Source organism: Lissotriton helveticus, chromosome 7, assembly GCF_964261635.1.
Source record: "Lissotriton helveticus chromosome 7, aLisHel1.1, whole genome shotgun sequence".
Classification (NCBI taxonomy): domain Eukaryota; kingdom Metazoa; phylum Chordata; class Amphibia; order Caudata; family Salamandridae; genus Lissotriton; species Lissotriton helveticus.
The window spans coordinates 1,820,393,342-1,820,407,644 of record NC_136068.1 but is presented as its reverse complement, the minus strand read 5'-3'; the positions used below and the strand labels follow the sequence as shown (position 1 = coordinate 1,820,407,644).

The window sequence follows — 14,303 nt, the reverse complement described above, 5'->3', positions numbered from 1 at the left end:
TACAGGGAATACATATAAACACTAAAGTGGGACAATTTACAAAAAATACAAGAAATAAAAGCAGGTTGCCAAACTCAGGCATTGTACATGCAGACCAGAGTACAAATAAGTAGTTATGGCAAAGAAACATATACATTAGCACCAAAACACTTTATAGTAACAACATTCTCAATTGAGTGAAGGTGCTGGAGTCGACAATGTTTCGATCCCTTAACTAGGTAATGGGATCATCTTCAGGACAGTACAAAGTATGCCTGAGAAGATTGTCTGCTGAAAGGCAATAGAATAAAAAAGAACAGGAGAGAGGAAGGAAGATAAAACTAAGTTAGGCGAGAAGTAAGGTCATATTGAATTGGTGCATTCACAAGTGATAGGCATGCTGAACAGTGTCACTCAGTGATTTAAAAAGGCCATAAAGGACGCTGTGATACTTAGCTCGCGAGGCAATGAATAATCATGTCATATGTGATTTCAATTTCAATTTTATTTGATTTGATTCAGACCTCGACTGAGATCAACAAATACAAGGTAAAATTATTGTTAGTGAATTAAGCTAACATTTTTAAAACTCTTTCTAAGATGGCAAAATGACAATATGTTGCGGACTGCTTATACAGCGTTTGATTGTATAAGTATATTAAAATTATGCATTTTACCTATAAAAAACAGCTTTAAAAAACTGTTAAAAAACTTAAACAGGTTATAACATACAAATTCATCAACTGGAAAATTACACAGCAAGATTAATTCATTTGAGAAAATGGCATTATACTTTAATTGAATTGGAGTTATATATCGTCGTCGAGCCTCTACCATACTTGGATTTGGACAAATTAATAAAACGTGGAGCAAATCTTGTCGTCCATCATATCATATGTGAGTAATTATCAAATGTGCGTGGTGGATGATGGAGCATGTCAGAGAGAAAGTTACTAACTGCTATGTGCAATTCCCAAAGGAGGACTAACCAAACAGGATTCATGATGTGGATCCTGGTAAGGGTGAGTCTCACACGGCAAGAGGGGGCTTGCGGACCGGCACTAATGGAGTAGGAAGCCGTCAACCATTGCCAGGTATTGGCCTCTGGCACCGGAATCAAGATCCAATGGTTTTCCATGCTATAATATGGATTGTGTGTCATGAGTGTAAATTTAGCAGTTGATGCTGAAGGAAGGGAATGGGAAAGGTCAGTAAATAAAAATAAATGTATCTCCGAGGGTTGGGGATGGTGAGCATTGATGCGTAGATGTTTACATTCCAAACAGTGTCATCTTGGATAGATTTGTTCGCTGTGGACAGTGGCTAGTTCTCCATCAAACTTCTTTGTGGGTTGATTTATAATCAGTATTCTGTAGCCAAGGTATGGCTTTGTGTGTGATTGGTGGGAGGTAGTTTCTCATTGGACTTTAATAGAATCACATTTTTATCTGGACAATGACATCATTCCAGGCTTATTGGTTGCTATCTAAGGTATACGGTGCGGTAAAATTTCCAGGACTACTTGTGTTATTGGTGGTACTTCTGTTCGAAGAGGGTTGGTTAATTCTTCAGTGGTGTGGGGTTAACCCTGGGTGGAAGAAGCTCCTCTCCCAGGACCACCTCCGTTGTTTGTTGTGGGTCAGTCCAAACTTGTATTTGTATTTCAGAGGTGGTCTTATCTCATTGGCTGAAGCCCGTCTTCCAGGCATGGTTGGTATTCATCTCTGTCCAAAGGAGCTTGTGAATACTTGTTTGAGGAGTTATGTTATGCAGATTTGTAGAGTTCGGGATCACCTGGAAGGGTATTCCAGCGACGCCGCTGAGCAGGTGTGAATCCAGCCAAACCTAGGGACTAGTGGGACTACCAGAAAAGCCAGGTCTTCAGCTACTCACGGATCTCAAGAGGTGCAGTGAAGGCAGGTCGTTCCACGCTTTAGGAGTGATGTAGGAGAAGGACCGTCCACCCGAATTGGGTTTCTATATGCGTGGTCTGTGTGCAAGTAGGAGTCCGGTGGGTGTCTGGAAGGTTTGTGAAAGCAGATGTGGTTGTTGAGGTATGCTGGGCCAGTACTACGTTGTGCCTTGAAGTGTGGGCGAGGAGTTTGAATTGGTGTCAGATCTGTGTGGCAGAAGCTGAGGTTTCAGGGATCACTTGCATTTGATAGTCCATTCAGACATGAAGAATGACTCAGACCATCAAGAAAGCTGTGTGGCTACAGAAGGGAAGGTGCTCTTTGTGGTCCGCGGATGAGTGAAAAAGAAGCACCCACTCAGAGGCACAGCCGAGGGGAGGGAGGCTGCTCTTTGGGATCCACCCAGGAAGGAAAGAGAAGAGGCTAAAAAGAGAATATGCTCCATGGGGTTTACACAGGTGCACAGGAGGAAAAACCCACTGAGTGGGGAAGCTGTAACGTGGAGCTGCGGTTTGTGGGGTCCATCATGGACGCCACCTGGGAAGGAATGGCCAAAGAGCAAAGGGAGCAGTGGAACAGGAGCAAACCACAGAATGCAACATTCAAGAGCAGGTAGTGGATGTGCTCTGGAGGTGTCCAACATAGTCCAGGAGGGCCACACCCAGGCCACATTTTCAGGATATTCGCAGATTACGTGAATAAGCGCCACTTGGATCCATTGGGAGTAAAGTGAATATCCTGAAGATCTGGCGAGCATTTGGCACTTCTAGGCCTGTGCTGGACACCCCTGCTCTGTGGGGTCCACCCAAGGGTGGAAAAAAGTGCAAGATCTGGGACAGCTGGAGACACTGGAGAACATGCTCTGTGGTCCCCACCCAGAAGCAAGAGAAGGGCGAACGACCAGGGCGCGCCACATTCAGGCACCTGAGAGCATCCTACGGGTACCGCGTGGCGTGAAGAGAGTGACCACAGCAGTGCACGCTTAGCATCCTTTTGTTGTAAGTTGAATGACACAAAGACAAAAGTAGCTCTGAGAGTGGCAGGCACATCGTGGGGGTGGCGTCAACATTGAAAATGTCCTAAAGGTACCACTGCGGCGTGAAGAGAGTGACCCCAGCAGAGCACAGGTACCTACAGCTCAGAATGAGGCAGAATGTCTGGGGCACCCAAGAGCATAGCAGCCTGTAAAGGGGTGCTCTCAGGTGCCATTCAGTGTTTGGGGGGGGAGAGGAGTGAAGGGAGGAGTGGCAAAGTCTGCATATCTCGATAGGCCTGGATACTAACAGGCACAAACAGGAACCAGCCCCTTAAACCTTTCCACCCTTTCTATGGACGCCCGACAGGGATGCTTTGGTTGGAGACAGTGACGTGTGAACACCCCTCTCTAGCATCCAAAGTGGGGGCAATCACTGAAAGATTAGAATGTTAAATTGTCCTTTTCAGTTTCCCGCGCCTCAGAGATAAGCTCAATAAACGACCTAAGGAAGAGCAGGGAGGGACTAACTGGTGGGGGTCAAGTGCTCCTATGTGAGTGCTCAGTGAACGAGAGGGAGATAGAAATGATGCAAAGAAAGAAAAAACTGAGAGCAGCAAACTGTAGACGTGGGAGAGAGAAAGGCCAGTAAGAAAAAATAATGCAAGAAAGGAAAGAATTGTGGCAGTTAGAACCTAGACAGAGAGAGGGGGAGAAAGAAGAAAGGGTTTATCTAGGGAGTGGACCATTCAGGAAGGGGAGTCAGGCATGCTCACTCAAACCTACTGCAGCATGGGAAGGAGGCTGAGGGCAGGTGGGACCCCCATTAAGAATGGCTGATGGTGGAGGCCGGATTCCTCAGGCTACAGCACAAAGGGTGGGGTTTGTAATGTATGAAGGCAGCAGATTGTGTGGACAAGACTCCACTCCCAGCAGACCCAGTGCCGGAGTCAAGCAGCGGGGGGCAGTTCTGCCCCTGGTGCTGCTGTGAACGTTCAGAAAAATAACAATGCCTTGGGACCAATAGTTAAACTAAACAGTAAGATAAAGAGAAAATACATTTGACCCTTCCTATCTATTAAATACTCTCAATGAATGTTATACTTTTCAAATATATGTAGTCACGGAACAGCCAGGTGTATTGCATTCAGATTAATCTGTATTATATTTCAGTAAAGGCTAAACATATTTTTTCCAAAAATGGAAATATTGACAAATACATTAATACAACATTCATACAACATATATATACACATATTTACATTTGTACATATGACGCAAAAACAAAAATAAACATAAAGAAATTGTTTCTTCTCTTTGCCCTTATTTTATACCCGGATGCACTTTACATAATCTAAGACAAGTGCATTCCTTTATTAGATCACCATTCTCGGGATCACCTTAGAGTTTAATTAATTCAGAACCTATATTACATCAGGCGGTCTCTACTAAATTCAATTCTCATTTCATTTTCATATGGTGTCTAAATGAATCTGTCGACGCGTTTCAGCCAAAATATTTGAGGGCCTCATCAGGACATGGGCAGTTGAGTGTATACTTTTCAATTCCACCGTTCACACAGAGGTAGAGGTAAAGGACACTGCGATGGCTCACTCGCGTGGCAGTAGGAGTAGATACGCCACTTAGTCTGCTTAGTGTGCGCCCCTAAATGATTTTGAGCAAGGGACACGCCCGGTAATATCTTCCCCGTGGCTCTTGCCTCTGAGTTGCCGAGTCTTCTCTCTAAATCCTATTCCACTGTCGGTCACACTATCCCTCGAATTCCAACGCCGTGGGTGAATCACTTCAGCCCCAGCTGCTGCTTGCATCGCTGCCTTGGTCTGGGGGGTGGAAAGGGTCTCAACCATCACCTGCTTCTGTTTGCACATCTGGCTGTGGGTGGCAATTCCAGTTCACATATTCGGTGACTTTGAACAGAGAGATCCTGGGTGGTGAAGCACACTATACATTGAAAGATGGTGGGGAGTTGGATGTGGGCAGTTGGACAGTTGCTGCATTTGGGGTTTTATTGGCATATATTGGTTTCAGATGTGACGTCATCGATTGGTGGCAGTTCAGCCGCAGTCTGTATCGCTAAAGTCCCACATAAGTGTTTTCTGTTGGTCATGATTGGAATTGATTGAGCTATATTGGGGTCAGGTGTTGTCACATGGTCTTTATTCCGCAGACACGGGGCCACATAGGGCCCCTGGTGAAACCGAGCAGGGCCCGCAGACCCGTAGTTCCCATACAAGTGTCTGTACAGAGTCAACAGGCCCTGTTGAAGCCAGGTTACTACACGGCCACAGGGTTTACAGAGACTTCAGGAAGACTATGGGGCAAATGTATCATCCCTTTTTTTAGTCCCAAACGCTGTGATTCGCAAAAAAGCAGCGTTTGCGACAAAAAAACATAAAATGCGATGTATGGTGAAAATCGCATTGCTAAATTAAGGAATCGCAAAATTTGCGATTCCTTCATTTTGCGATTGCATTTAAGGAATCGCAAATTTTGCGATTCCTTAAATCATATGTATGAAGCACCCAAGTTGTGCAATTTCTCATTAAGAAATCGCAAATTACCACCAACTTCAAGTTGGTGGTAATTTGCGATTCCTTTCACAAATGCACTTTTTGGCATTTGTGAAGGTGCCATATGCCACACACATGTTCATTTCAGGGGTGCATCAGGGTGTCCTTATGACACCTTTGCACCCTTGAAATTATTCTCAATTTGTGATTCTCAAATTGCGAATCGCAAATTGAGAATAACTTCCCATTCATTCCCATGGGCCTCCTGGCCCATAGAAATGGATGGGAAATGATTCCTTAGTTGCCATTCGAAATTTGCTTATCGCAATTAAGAAATTTTAAGAAATCGCAAAAAAATTGCGATTTTCTACATACATCCCTATTTGCAAATCTCAAATAGCGATTTCTAAAAAATCGCTATTTTAGATTCGTAAATCAGGATGTTGATACATCTGCCCCAAGGTGTTGGTGTTCTGCCCTCGAAAGTCACCTTGTTACTTTATGTAAATATGATTCACAACTGCAAACTATAGGAAGGGTTTGTAATCAGGTTATGAGAAATGTCCTTAATAGACCCCTGCTCTGGGAGCGTCCATGGAGATGTGCTGCAAGTGTCATGCCATGCTTACCTAGACCACTAGATGTCACTATTATCTCTAGTAGTTCATTAACTTCTGTATTTCTCTCTCAACTCCTCTTTCTCTCTCTCTCCCTCTCTGTCTGTCTCTCTCTCTCTTCCTCCCCTCTCTCTCTCTCACTCTCTCCCTCTCTCTCTCTCTCTCCATCACTCTCTCTCTCTCTTTTTCTCCCTCTCCCTCTTTCCTTCAGTTGTTGTATCCCCAGCTGCAGAACCTGGCTGAACATGGCACACCTGACCTTGATCCGGCAGCAGCAGAGCAGGTAAGACACCGTGCCAAACTTACCTTCACTGAGCCAGAGCCAATACATCGTCTGTGTGGCCCACAGGCTCTAGCACAACATTCCTCTGCTGTTTATACCTGAAAAAAGAAACATTGTCAAATACAATAGGTCTGCATTGTGTATACAGCTGCATGGAAAAAGAAATGAGAGGAACTAAAGAATCGTTAGAGCAAAAATGTCACTCTTATTTTGTAAAAGAACCCTCACTCCCCAACCTAGTTGGTGACATGCTTCATCATTGGACACCCTCCGGAGAGGCAGAGTGCCCCTCTGGTGTTCTACAATGCCTGGTTACAGCGGAGCGGGATATTTTGAGTGTGAAAAAGTTATGGTGCAAAGAATTATGTGTGTTAAAATTGCCTTTATTCGCTCAATAATAGTGTAAAGATGGGGGAATACGGTAAAGGATAAAAGCAGTGTGGTGAGTGTTGTGGACTGGGTAAATTGGCAAATTAGATCTTATGGTAAAGCAAAAACAATGGTCAAAATGTTTCAGCCTCCTTGAGGCAGACACAAGTCCTTGCTGGAGAGGAGACCTTTTCTTGTGGTCTCACAGGCTCCCATCACTGCCCTCCCAATCTCAGGAAGCCAGAGCTCTAAACAGAGCAGACCCGTTGAATGCATCCTTCTGGTGAAGGTGGAATGGCACAACGACAAAGGAAGCTGTGACTGTGGCAGATAGAGATGGAGGCCATACAGGCAGCGGGACGCCAGGGGAGTACCATCAGAGAAAGGAAGAGGGTGTATCTAAGGGCAGCGGAGAGAGAGGCCGCAGGGTCACTGAGCTGCAGTGAAAAAGGGCAATGCTAAGTAGAAGCTGGGTCTGCCATTTGTTGGTCAGGCTATAAAGGCACAAAGCACCAAGGTGTCCATATTAATGTCAGGCTATAAAGGCAACAATCACCACGGTGGCCATCTTAATGTCAGGCTATAAAGGCACAAAACACCAAGGTGCCCATATTAATGTCAGGCTATAAAGGCAAAAAGCACAAAGGTGCCCATATTAATGTCAGGCCATAAAGGCAAAAAACACCAAGGTGCCCATATTAATGTCAGGCTATAAGGGTAAATAAGCAGCAAGGTGCCCATATTAATGTCAGGCTATAAAGGCAAAACACACCAAGGTGTATATATTAATGTTAGGCTAAAAAGGCAAAAATCACCATGGTGCCCATATTAATGTTAGGCTATAAAGGCAAAAAGCACAAAGGTGTCCAAATTAATATCAGGCTAAAAGGAGAAAATTGGTACAAAAAAGTGAGCGACCCAAATTACCCTTGAGGGCTTGGGTAGTTAAATGAAAGGGTGAAGATGCCTTCAAGGGGATTCGTTTAGAAGAATATTTGTGATTTTAGATATGATTTGTGTAAGAATTAGTTAATAATCCTCATCGGAATATAATTCCACAAAATTCAATTTAAACCAAACAAACAACATGTATGACAAACATAACCACAAGCCAGGTGTATAGAAAAAGGAATTTATCACAAAATCATTTAAAAAAACAGTTTATCTGATATACAGAAAATAATATAGGACTGCAGGTTGACACTTAGTATATGTACAAACAACTCAACAGAACCTATAAACGCCTATCCCAAAAGTATAATGAAAAAACATTACTAGGACATTATTCAAGTCTGACAACGTCAGACTTGAATAATGTCCTAGTAATGAATTGATGGACAGGTCTATCCAAGCCAGTATAATTGAGAATGTTTAATGAGAATGTAATTGCAAACATTATTATTTCATTGTATGTTTAATTTTTTGTGTGTTACAAAGCTTTCAATGTAAGGTGTTATATGTTGTGATAAATGTAGGTAAGCCAAGGTGTAGATAAATATAACAATTAGATAATATTTGTAACTGAAAATATTTTTGTTTCAGATTACATTGTATATATACAGATTGAAAGTATCACCAGTCCTGAAGATGGTCTCGTCAAGCATTCTGTAGGAGACCGAAACGTCGACCTCCGCTTTATCCCGCTTGTTTTTTCATTATACTTTTGGGATAGGCGTTTATAGGTTCTGTTGAGTTGTTTGTACATATACTAAGTGTCAACCTGCAGTCCTATATTATTTTCTGTATATCAGATAAACTGTTTTTTTAAATGATTTTGTGATAAATTCCTTTTTCTATACACCTGGCTTGTGGTTATGTTTGTCATACATGTTGTTTGTTTGGTTTAAATTGAATTTTGTGGAATTATATTCCGATGAGGATTATTAACTAATTCTTACACAAATCATATCTAAAATCATAAATATTCTTCTAAACGAATCCCCTTGAAGGCATCTTCACCCTTTCATAAAAGGAGAAAAGGCACCATGGTGTCCATATTAATGTCAGGCTATAAAGGTAAAAAAGCACCACTGGAGACCTATAAAGGTGCTAACCCTAGAACCAGTTTATATGAGTATGTCAAGGAACACCAAGAAATGAGGGGAGAAGAGAGAGGGTGTGGGGGAGGGGCAGAGACAATAGGATGGAGCAAGCTGAGGTCAACAACATTAAATAGCTGCCTGTGAGTCGTGCAGTCTCTTCAGGTCTGACAGGAAGACAATACTTGGGGGCAGCAATGAAGGTGGTGTTCTGCGTGGGTCTTCAAGAAGCTTGTTCAATCCCTGCAGAGGTAAGGTTTACAGAGGTAAGTCTTGGGGCCTTTCCTGAAAGATAGGATGTTGTGACTGCGTCTTAGGTCAAGAGGAAGGGAGTACCACTCCAGAAATGGATTGCTTCAGTTCTAAAGCAGACTTGGACATAGGTGTTTCTAAAGATAAAGAGTTCTGGCTTCTAGATGTGTAATTAAAGGTCGTTCTCGTCCAATGTAAAATAGTCCCTCATAAATTCCAGTGGAAGAAGCGGATTGATACACCAAACGGTGAATAGTATTTGGAAAGAGAAGGTGGTCCTCTGGTGAGCGAAACCAGAAGCTAAAGATGTCTGTACACAGACAGCTAAAGTTGCCTCTAGCCAGACCTAATGATGGGTAGGAACGGGTATGCCGGACATGCACGAAGTATCCTTTTTATGCATGCTGTATTCAAAGAAGTGGGCTCGTGTGTGGCTCTCCGATGCTGCCCAAACACCTGATCCCGAATACTGCCCCCTTTCAGGTGAGTGTACGTACATGTACATCAAGAGAATTGTACATAAGTCACCCATCTAAACGGTGTGTACAATTAGGTGCCATTAAGGGATGTGCACATACACGTACTGCAAGTGGCAGCACTTAAATATGGACCTATGAGAAGATCTTATAACAGGATTACAATAAATGTGCTTCCTTGCATAGCCCTGTGTCATGGTGAAAGCCTGGTCCCAGGGACATCATTCCACAGTCAGTGCTGCCAGTGAGATATATTGTGTGGCGACGAGGCTTTAGATCTGCCAATGCCATGCTCCCGTACACCACTAGATGTCACTGTTGTCTGTAGTTTAATAACATCTTTATCTGTCTCTTCCAGCCTCTCTATCCCCCGCTGCAGAGCTTCGCTGAGCACCGTGCCCCCGCTGCAGCAGAGCAGGTGAGACCCGCGCCAGGTATACGTTCACTGCCATAAAAAACTCGTAACAGGACAGCAGAGTTTGGGGAGAGCGCCGGGGACGGTAATTCCAGATGTGAAATCACCACCGCTGTGCACTTCACGCTCAGCCTCCAAGGATCACTGCTTAGGGTTCTCTGCCATACTCTTAGCAACTTCCACGCTCAAGACGAGGCACAGTGGCGCTGTGCTCATGACGAGCTCATAAACGCAGCGGAACGCCCACGCGGGGATAGTTCCCTTGCTGTGCTGGGCGTTCCATTGAGAGGGCGTGGTCATGACGAGCTCAGCTCATCATGAGCACAGCGCCACCGTGCTGCATGACGAGCTAAGCCGTGCTGCATGACGAGCTAAGCTCGTTTTGTGTGTAAATCGCTCTTTTATCTGAGTTTTTGATGTGATCCTTCATTGACAAGTTTAAAAAAAATATATATATATTATACAATTAGCAGCTTGCATAATTGCGATCTTGTTCTTAAATTGGGTTACATACAATTTCAATGGTTTACAAATTCCGCTGTACAAAACATATCATAACACTATTAGTTCCTCTTAATACCAGCTTGCCGATCTCCCCTCTTCCTGCCTCTGCTGGCCTTCATTGACAAGTTTTTATCCATGGTGAATCTTAAGGATTTAGCAGAGTTGGAAAGAGTGAGAGGACAATTTAGAACTTTCAGGTCACTGATCCAGTCTTTGATTCGAAGATGGTTACTTTTGGGGGAGAACAGGATTATTTCTGTTTTGATGGGGTTTAATTTTAGATTGTTAGAGCAAAACCAAGATTGTATATTACTCAGTGTGATGTTGAGATGTAGGTCACTGGGTGATTTAATTTTGTAGTGAAGTTGAGTGTCGTCTGCATGGACTTTAAATGTAATCCCTGCTTGCTTCAGGAGGATAGTAAGAGACTCCATGAAGAGATTGAAAAGTGAAGGGGAGAGGATTGAGTCCTGGGGGGCGCCAAGAGAAACAGATGTGGGTTTCGAGAGGCAAGACTTGATTCTGATTTGTTGTGATCGGTGTTGAAGGTAAGAAGTGAACCATTTTAAAACTGTGCCATTGATACCGGAGCGGATCTTCAGTGATTCCAGCAAGGCTGGGTGATTCACAGTGTCAAAGGCCGCTGATAAGTCAAGTAGGATAACTGCAAACTACAGGAGTGGTTGGTAATCAGGTTATGAGAAATGTCCTTGCGAGAGGAGCATTCATGGAGATATACTGCAAGCGTCATGTCATGCTTATCTTGACCGCAAGGTGTCACTATTATCTCTAGTTCAATAACTTCTGCATCTCTCTCTCTCTCTCTCTCTCTCTCTCTCTCCATCTCTCTCTATCTCACACTGTCTCTCCCTCTCTCTCTCTCAGTCATTGTATGCCCAGCTGCAGAGCCTGGCTGAACATGCTGCAGCAGCACAGCAGGTGAGATACTGTGCCAACCGTACCTTCACTGTGCCATTGAGAGAGAAGTGTGGAGTGTAATGATGCTCGTTGCGATGATGTCACCCCCAACGTCGTTATCATGTTGGTGTAAAGCTTTTTTTTTTTTGGTAATGTGCCCTGGGCTACTGCTAAAGTGGTTCAGCCCACACCACTTGGAACCAGGATAATAAATGCTAATGCTGCCGGGTGTGGCCTCAGAGAGGGACCCAGCGCAGCATCGGGATAGTTACTGTGGGGACCTTGCTATTCAAGCACAGCCAGGGGTCACAGGTAGGCCTACTGCTGAGTGGTTGTAGGAAGGTGGCTACCTGACTATGGTTACCCCTGATTTTTTGCCTGTGTTCAGCTGGTTTTTTGACTTAGTTGACCTGGTTCCCTGCTAATCAGGGCCCCAGGCCATCTGCTCTCTCTGTAAAATGGATTCCATGTACCCTAGGTACATACCCCAATTGGAAATGGACCCCTTGTCAGCCCCTGTATAATGCACTATAGGTGCCCAGGGCATAGGGGCCACCAAGGCCTACCAGGGGCTGTAGCATATCTTTTGCCACCCCTGGCTGGTTCTTAAATTGACACAACTGGCTGATCACTCAGCTGGGGTAAGGTGGTGTAATCACCCCTTGCTTAGATGTAGTATACCTATATCTAAACCTATATCTGGACACATATTAACCTGTGAGCCACTCCTATGGAAGGCCTCATCAATCCTGGAGGCAGAGTGCGTGGTTTCATGTGAGATGGAGCTCTAGCATGAGCTGAGCCTGTCTGCAGCTGTCGGGAACAACTCCCTAAGCTGTTTCAGGATAATGCCATACCATATACTCTTAAGTGCCTTATAATCCTCGCGGTTATATAGCAACTTTGGTTTGGCTTTATCAAAACATGTCGTGTAAGGTGTCATACGATTTGGAATACTATCCCCTCGCCAGTTCTGGCGACGGGGATAGCATTCCACCCCTCTAGAGGGGTAAGACATGTTACTTTGCTTTAATGCGGTTAATTTCTCCAAAGACCTTAAGATCCACAAAATGGATGCCTCTGCCACAGACAAATGTCTGGACCCCTGCAGTTGACCGAAACTCGACCAAATGGGTCCTGGACAAAGGGTTTCCTGTCACAGGAGGGTGTCACCGCCCTCCAGACAGGAGATAGTGTATTGTAGCAGGGAGGTTTGAAAGAAACCAGACACTGCCTGGGGCGCACAAGGCTGCCCCTTGCATAATCCGGCCAAACCGGTTCTGGGGCACTCCAGCCCTCGTGCCAGGGCGGCCTGGATCAAAGGAAGGGGGTGTATCCACCCACTTCCTGGGTCCCACCCATAGGAGGGGACCTAGCAGGTAATCACGCCCCCCAGATTGGAATAAGAGTGGGAGCAGTGCCAATGCACATCAGATTTCCTGGAAGAAACATTTGAAACGCAATTCTGGACCCTTCGCCCTCCATCTCATCGTGGAAGCCCGAAGAAGCTCCCTTGTGGTCAAGGAGTGACCACCCTGCAGCAGCAGGCACCATCCAGCCCTCGACGTCTACTTAGTTGCAGTTCCCGCCGGAACTCGAGCGACTGAGATCGACGAGATCAAGCTTGCCTGCCTTCCAGCAGCCCGATCCACAGTCCCTGCAGAGCTGAGACCCGTGGAGGCGACCGGAAGCGTGGGGCACGCCATCTTGAATTGACCACGAGACGCTGACCGTGCAGCCCACGAGTGACCCTCGAAGCTGTGCACCGGGGTTTGAGAAGCCCCCACCCTGAGCTACTCCTGAGCCGAAGTTCAGCCCTCCACACTCGACGATTGCTGCGTGGGGCCCTTTGGCACTATTTGGCTCAACGCGTTGGCCCGGTCACTTGCCAGCTGGCTAGTGGTCCCTGTGCCGACGAACTACCTAAGAAGACTCGTGAATCTGGTTGCTCCGGATCCACACCAGCTCCCCTGAAAAGGAGCCCCGACTCTGACCTTCCTGGTCCGAGTGAGAAGCAATCTTCCGATCCTGCGTGGATTGCTCTTACCAAGGCTTGTTTGCTCCAAACTTGAAGCCGACTGCACCGACGGTGAGAGCCTGCGTGGGACAGATCGTGACCTGCTCCTGGACGTCGCAGATGCCCCAGAGCCCACGTGACAGCGGAGAGAAGCTCCTCGACGACCACCTGATTGCGCCCGACATTGCCTGGTTCCGTCCTGGTTCCACCCTGGTCACTGCTGAGTGACCCAGACTCTGTCCCCTCTGCTTTCAGGTACTCTACAACTTGAGTCCACCCTTGGACTCCACCGGACACTTCATCTTTAACCCGCCTGCAGCCCTTTCAGCTTCAAGCACCAAGAGCCTGCGTGTCAAAACCCGACGCCACTTCGACCCTGTGCACCCACTTCCTGTGGGTGAGGTAACTTTGCTCCGCCGGTGTTCCCACACTGGTGCACACCTCTAGGGTCTGTGTGTTAAGTTTTGTTCCTCTAGGTTCAGCGGAAGTGTCCTTAAACTTTAACTCTATGACTTTTACGCACCATTGGTTAACATTGGTGCATGCGTGCGCTTTCCGCACATCTCCCGAATCCCGAGGGCCATTCCCGACTTCAGCATTGCTTGTCCTGACTGCTCCCAGCGATTCCCTAGGCCCTAGGCCTAACCACTGCTCGAGTGGCCTCTCTTATACCACTTGTTTAGTATATGGTTTGAGTGGCCACCCGCCCTCATCCATAATTGTGCAACTTGTATGTTTAAACAGTGCTTTTGATTTAACGCTTGTGCCCCTTTATTCATAAAGAATACTGGGGATTGTTTTTAGTAATAAATACATATATTTTTATAATATATACTTGTGTGGTGTCCTTTCATTTGATATTACAGGATTGTATGTGGTAAAACAGCTCGCTTAACACGACCTCTTAAGTTAAGCCTTTAGGCTGCTTAGTCCATGCTACCCCTAGGATAGCTTGTCTAATAAGGTTGACTTACAACCAGACACCATAAGGGATTGTTTGGTCAGATAGCAGGTGGT

At 45.4% G+C, this 14,303-nt stretch overlaps 1 pseudogene across 1 annotated transcript in view; it reads left to right on the top strand.

Moving 5' to 3' along the window:
* Positions 1 to 6,258: 6,258 nt before the first annotated feature.
* Positions 6,259 to 14,303, top strand: part of LOC144769727 (uncharacterized) — a 198,219-nt pseudogene continuing 190,174 nt past the window's right edge. Inside the window, exons 1-2 of the transcript XR_013598746.1 lie at positions 6,259 to 6,296; positions 9,791 to 9,850. The product of XR_013598746.1 is annotated as an uncharacterized LOC144769727 (transcript). The remainder of the gene's footprint in view (positions 6,297 to 9,790; positions 9,851 to 14,303) is intronic.